Source organism: Colobus angolensis, unplaced genomic scaffold (genome assembly GCF_000951035.1).
Source record: "Colobus angolensis palliatus isolate OR3802 unplaced genomic scaffold, Cang.pa_1.0 Scaffold105, whole genome shotgun sequence".
NCBI lineage: Eukaryota > Metazoa > Chordata > Mammalia > Primates > Cercopithecidae > Colobus > Colobus angolensis.
The window spans coordinates 1,164,828-1,171,308 of record NW_012111475.1 but is presented as its reverse complement, the minus strand read 5'-3'; the positions used below and the strand labels follow the sequence as shown (position 1 = coordinate 1,171,308).

Sequence of the window (6,481 nt, the reverse complement as noted above, 5' to 3'; positions counted from 1 at the left end):
GGAGGGGGGCGGCCGGAGAGGCCACCGAGGCCCGCCCTTCCCCAAGAATCTGGGCCCCGCCCCCTCCCTGCCGTTGCTGCTGAGAATGGGGTGTACGGGGGCGCGACCCCCTCCCTGCCCCGAGTCAGACAAAGAATACTTCCCGGCCCAGACTTTCCTGAGCTGGGAAGGGAAGTGGCTCCCCCCAACTCTAGTCGGTACTGGACTCCCCAGGACGCGCCGGAGGCAGATGAACGTGGGGGCAAGAGAGCGGGGGATCGCGGTCCTACCCGCCGCGTCGTCTGTGGTGAAGAGGGGACTTGTCTTGCTGAGGTCGCACCTCGGAAGTGCCAGGGCCGGTCAGCCCCTTTCCCATCGCTCAGTCAGCTCGGGTATAGAGCGGAAAACTTCTTGGGGACTTGAGAGCGTCTGGAAATGGCCCCTGTGATTTGTGCGCCGGAGGTGGAGGGTGGGGAAACGATCTGGCTGACACCTCTGCTCACCCGCTGTGGAGAGAAAGAGCTCCCGCTTCACCACGTAGGGGGAGAAGAGGGCAGCCGCGGGGGGCCCGGAGGCCACCAGGGAAGGAGCCCGGAGTGACCGAATAGGACCTCCCCTCCCAACTGAGGAGTCTGGTATCTCCCCTGGACAACCTCAGCACCTCTCTGGCCGGCGGCGCTTAAGCCTCGGGCTCCCCATCCACGCCAAACAAACTTCCTTGGGCTGCATCAGAGCAGAGCCAGTGGCGCTAGAAGGCGACCTGGGGTCCCTACCGCCCGCGTAAAGGACCGCGTAATTTCGCGGGATGCGGATTTTGAGGCAGAGGCCCAGACGACGGCGGATTCCCTCTGTCCCCCAATTGGGGCAACCTCGTGAACACACCTGCGTCCCACCCCGATCCTGGGTTAGGGAGCCCGCACGGAGCGGGAAAGGATATGGGAACCCTGAGCCCAGAGCGCGCCCCGCTCTTCCCTTTGCTCCTCGGCTTCCCTGGCCAGCCCCCTCCCGGCTGGTTTCCTCGCTCACTCGGCGCCTGGCGTTTCGGGCGTCCGGAGATCACCGCGTGTCTAGCACCCCAACGCCTAGTCTCCCCTCAGGTTGACGGCGGCCCCTGGAGCCGGGGATAGGGGGTGGGGAGTCCGGAGAAGCAAACCCGAGTCTGAAGTTGCCATTCGGGTGGCTCCTGAGAAAGCCCGGGAGCATTTTGGCCAATGCGGGTTTTTACCTGAACTTCAGCATCTTCACCCCGGTTTTGCAGACCAGCCTAGATTCGCCCCAGCACCACTGTGTCGGGTCTGGGATTGAGGGTTAGGGCAGCACACACAACTTGAGGGGCAGTTGTTAGGATTGACTCGAGTGCCCGCAGAAAGAAAGAGCAGCGGGGTTGTCGTATGGCCTGTAGCTGCGGAAAGGTCTGTGCTGGTCCCACCGCCGAACCCAGAAGCTCACTTTCCTCAGATAACCAGGGCTGAACGGCCCCCTGACCGCCATGCCCTGCGGGCACCGGGCATTTTGAGCTCCCCCCCCCCCCACCCCCCGCCCCTCCGTGAACCAGCCGGTAGGTGCAGGGGCCGAAGGCCGGGCCCAGTGGACCCAGCCGCCTGAAGGGGAGCCACGGCCTCAGAAAACCTCTGCCCTCCCCCGCGTTAAACCTCTGTGGGGAAGTCTGAAGGCCTTTTTTTTTTTTTTTTTTCAACTTGAGAAACTTTTGCCTCAGGGTTTTGGGGCTCTGTTACCTGGTGGCTGGAGGGAGGATACTGGGGCTCTGCTCTTGGTACCTGGACAGCTTGTTGGCTCCCGTGGTGCCCTTTCAATCTGAGACTCTCAGAAAACTGAGTTGGGGGAGTCACTCACACTCTAGTCAGTGAGGCAAAGTGGCAAGGGGAAGAGGTGGCTTTGTGGTTGCCCCCTCCCAGCCTCCACACCCAGGGCCAGGGTGAGAGCTGAATCACTCCTGCGGGACCCTCAGGACCCACTTTATCCTGGCTCCAGCCTTGCTACTAAGTTTGGGAGACCATGGTAACCTTCTGTCCTGGCACTAAGGGCTGGGCGCCTGGGTGGGGTTTTCTGTCCTTCTCCCTGTCCTGGGCAGGTTTCCCAGGAGTTACGGAGTTGGGGAACCCTGAGCCCTGGGGAGAGAAAGACCTGACCCCAGTGCTGGAGAACGCCAGGGCCAGAGCACTTGCAACGGGTACCACTTACAAAGGAACCTGCTCCTGTCCCTTTCCATGTAGGGACCCTCCTCACACCTGGACACCCCCAGCCCCCTTCCTCTGCCTTTAGAGCCAAAACTTTCCTTTCTGGCTGTAGGCAGGTAGGTCCCTTCTTGCCAGGAATGTGCATATCCTGCCGGGCCCCTACCCCAAACATACCTCTTCCTTGGTGGGAGGGAAGTAGAGGGACTGGGAGAGGAAGTCTTGCTTTTGATTCAGTAATTCCCCCAAATGTTTGCTGAGCCCCTACTCTGCCTGGGCAGGTCCCAGGCTGAGTACTGGGGTACCCAAGCAGTGAAGGCTGGAGCCTGCTCTCTGGATCTCAGATTTGTTGGGGTAGGAGAGACAGGTAAGATGTCACATCAGGGAGAGAAGGATGGGAACAGGGTGTCTGTTTCAGAGGAGAGGTGTGAGATGCAAGGGGAGGGAAGGGTCGTCTCCCCAGGAAGCCCTCCCTGCATCTTAACCCTTCCTACCCCACTGCCTTGGCGGTTTTGTGTCTCTCTAGCCACAGTGCAAGCCCCCTAGTCCCATCCTAAGCAGGCACAATGTCTTTACTTTTTGAATAGCCTAAACGGTGTGAAATAATAATTTCTTTCATCCAAGAAACTCCTCACAGTTTCCCTTCTTGCAGATCTTACCACGCTCCAGCTTCCCCAGACCAAGGCAGGGCAGGTACTATTTTTGACAGGACTCTGAGGCTCCGTTGGCTGGAATGGCCTCCTCAGATTTGGTTCCAGAACTCTGGAACCCAGAGCAAGGAACTGAGGCCTCCCCAGGGCAGAACATGTTTCAGAGTAGAAAAGGCTTTGGAACTTGGCAGTAGAGATGGGACTCTGGGGAACTTAATTAAGCTCTTCGAACCTCAATTTTCTTGTATTGTAAAGTAGGTCAATAATACCCACCTTAGAGATTCCTTTTGGGAGTCGAATGAGAAAGCAGATGTCAAGTACCTAGCATGGTGCTGGGCACATGGTAGTACTGATCAAGGGATGACTTTTATTAATAATTTGCTAGCACTGCCAGGCCACACATTGGTTGAATATGGAAATACTGAAGTATTAATCTTCATTTTATGGGTTGGGAAAATGAAGTCCAGAGAGAAGAGGCAACTTGTCCAAGGTTACACGGCTACATGGTAGCAGAGCTGGAACTAAAATACGGGGTCCTCGACTCTCAGTACAACCAGTAGGGTTGAGCCTATGCTGTAGTGAAGGGAGAAAGGAAGGGATGGGAGGAGCTGCCACTCCTCCCCCTCTTCCACAAGCTTGGCCTAGGCCGCCTGCCTTCTAGTGTGAAGGCCGTCTTTCTCTTTTCCCTTTAAGCGGGGAGGGGGACTGTAGGTTCAGAATCTGGTGTTTCCACCTGCACACAACCCTGGAGCATTCCCCATTCCCCAGGCACTCCTGAGGTTCTTATGAGAGACACATAAATGGGAGAGAGAATTCCCCGGAACGCGAGGAGGAAAAATGACTGATAACCCCTCTCTTCAGAAAGGGAGATTTTTAGGGTTTGGAAACCCTAGCCTACACGTCCTTATGGAAGATTTTGGCAGCAAGTCTCAGACCAATTTGGGAGCTATCACTGAATGGATCATCTCAAAGAAGCAAAAGGAAACTCCCCTTGAGCCTGAAGTTATTGGCTCCCTTCAGCGTTGCCTCCCAGGATTCTCTGTGGAAATACACACCTTCAGCCCACTGCCAGTTCCACCAAGCCAGGATCACAGCAGGAACCCTCTTTCCTCCAAATTCTGCCACTTCGGATGCTATGATCTTGTGAGATGTTGCTCCTGGGCCCTTGCAGAGCCTGGACGCAGGGCACACCTGCCTGAGCTAGAAAACAAGAGCTCCTGGCACAAAAGGTACACATCTGGACAGGGCTGCAGGTGTTGGGCCGTGGAGTCAGTGTTGCTGTGGTGTGTCGCCTGGCCTGGGCAGGCCTGGGCCTGGCGAATGCCCTCCTTACCTTGATCCTGGTCCCAGGATCCCTCCTGAGACCAGGGTCTTTTCCCGACTGTCCCTCTGGCACAGCCCTGCACCTTCCTTTCCCGTCTGGACGGTAGCCATACAACCGCCTGTGCCCTGAATCCCAGCTGCTCTGCCCACCTCCCTGGGCCCCATCCTCTGGCCAACTGGAGCCTCCACAGCCAGGCCTGATGGTGGGTGGAGCCAGTTGATAGTGCAAGATAGAGGTAAATGGTGTTTCCTTTCCTGCTGCAGTTCTGATGGTCTGTGACCCATGCTACCATGTAAATGGAAAGTGGGGCGATATGGTGGGTTTTTCTCAGACTAACAGAATGTAGAATAGAGACCATCAGGCATTTGTTAAGGTAGGCAGGATGGTGGGAGCAGAAGTTAACTAGCAGGAAAGGGGTGGCAAAATGCTGGCGACTTGAAGGCAAGGTGGCTTAGGGAATGGAGCCAGGGACTCGGTAGTTGTATCCATCCTGCAAACACTGTGGAGAACACTGTGGAGCGCCTACTGTGTGCTGGAGGCCAGGGTGGTGAAGGGCGCAGTGCGAGGGACCCAGAGAAGGGGTGACTCCCGTGCAACTTGGAAAATCAGAAATGGAGCAAGGGGTGGAGCACAGATCTGTGGGCACTGGCCACCTGAGCCGGCGTGGGTCCTGAAACCCCCAGCTGAGACAGGACATGTGTGCCACCCAGAGGGCCCTTAGGAGGGCCTCCCTGTGTGAAATGAAACCGGGTGGTGGGAGGGCAGAGGGTGGGAGGTTGAGGTGGTTTCCGTTCTCATCTCCTCAGCGGGGCTTCCTTGGATTCCATTCCCGGCTGGCTTTACTTTTCTAGGAGAACATTTCTGTGGAGACTCAGGCCTAAAGAAGTTGCTCCAAAAGAGGGTAGCGGTGTACTTCCTCCTTTCCTTCGGGGTTCCCCTGCAGGTGCACATCCACATCCTGGAAGGAAGGGGTGCACTGGGGCAAGTTTTGGGGAGATATGAAACGTCAGGATTTGTGGGAGACCCAGCGAGGAGCTGTAGCTTTGAGTACTTGGAGCAAAGCGCCAGGCTTTTTGAGGCTGCGTCTCTGGATGGGAGCTGGAGAAGCTGGACAGTCAGGCCATGCAGAGGGTGTAGAGTTGGTCCACTGAGAGAATCCCTCCTTCAGGAAGCCTCTGAGCTTTCTTTCCCAGACAGCCAGAGCTACCTGTTCCCCCTCCCCAGCTGAGCACTCGCTTTGGATTGTTCCCCCAGTGAGCTTTTACCTTTTTAACTGAGCGCATCAGTTCCAGTTGCTGGAAGCTTCTGCATGTCTGAGACCTGAGCACAGTGATGTAACACAAGGGGTTTTCGGCACTCACCAGACACAGAGAAAATAATTGCAGCTGGGCCAGCTCCGGCCAGCAGCTGGGGATCCGGAAACACTGGAAGAGGGAATGGACGGCTCAGGCAGCTTGGCAGTTTTTAGTCACAGAGAGGGCTGCCCACCCATTGTGGTCAGAGATGATTTCGTGGGTCTGGGCCTAAATGGTCTGGACCCACACAGGTACATTGTGAGGGACCCTCGTAAGCCCACTGCTGCCGACTTCCTGACTCACTCTTCGCCTTAGGCATGACCCGTCTTCTCTCTGGGCCTCAGTTTTCCTAACTGTACAGTGGGTGAAGAGGGTGCCTGCAGCCCCACGTCCTCGGGCTCACCATCCTGAAGCTGTGGGTTGGAAGCCAGGCAAGAAGAGACCTGAAGGTCTCAATGCACACCCTCTTTGTTCCAAGGGCATCGGGAGCCTACTGCTTCCATGGGTCCTTCCTGAAAGGGGTGCTATGGAGCTCGGGGCAGGGGACACTATGACCCTTGCAAGTCTCCTCCTTCCCAATTAGGCAGTGGAGCCTGATTAAGAGGGGTGCTGCCTGCCCCCTCCTGCCCGATCCCCATCGACGAGATTTCCCTTCATCAGAATCTCACATCCTCCAGAAATTAATTTGATGCCTCATGTTATCAATTAATTGAATCTCGTTGGGAGAGAGCTCTGCGAGGCGAGGCGGGCTTCAGCTTGGCCCTTGTGCGCCGCCGTCCCCCCTCCCCCTCACACCAGGGCAGCCTTCCCTTCCCCCATTCCTTTTCTTCCGCCTTTCTTTTAATTGCACTTATTTTCTCAAATAAAACCACTGCTCTGCGCCTCTTTGCCCAGTTTGGCTTGGATGGATACCCATGGGCTGGGTACTGGCTGGGATTTGCCCTTTCTGGGGTGGGGGCAGGAGGACTTCCCCTCCCCGGACCCTGTCTGATCTCTCCTTAAGTAAACAGAATCTCGCCCTTTGGGAATTTGGCCGAG

The 6,481-nt window shown here is 56.6% G+C and overlaps 1 long non-coding RNA gene across 1 annotated transcript in view; it reads right to left on the bottom strand.

Annotated features, from left to right (window-relative positions):
• LOC105513122 overlaps nucleotides 1-354 on the bottom strand; it is a 24,204-nt gene extending 23,850 nt beyond the window's left edge. The window contains exon 1 of the long non-coding RNA XR_001001945.1: nucleotides 270-354. This is a non-coding gene — a long non-coding RNA (uncharacterized LOC105513122). The remainder of the gene's footprint in view (nucleotides 1-269) is intronic.
• Between the last annotated feature and the right edge of the window lie 6,127 nt (nucleotides 355-6,481).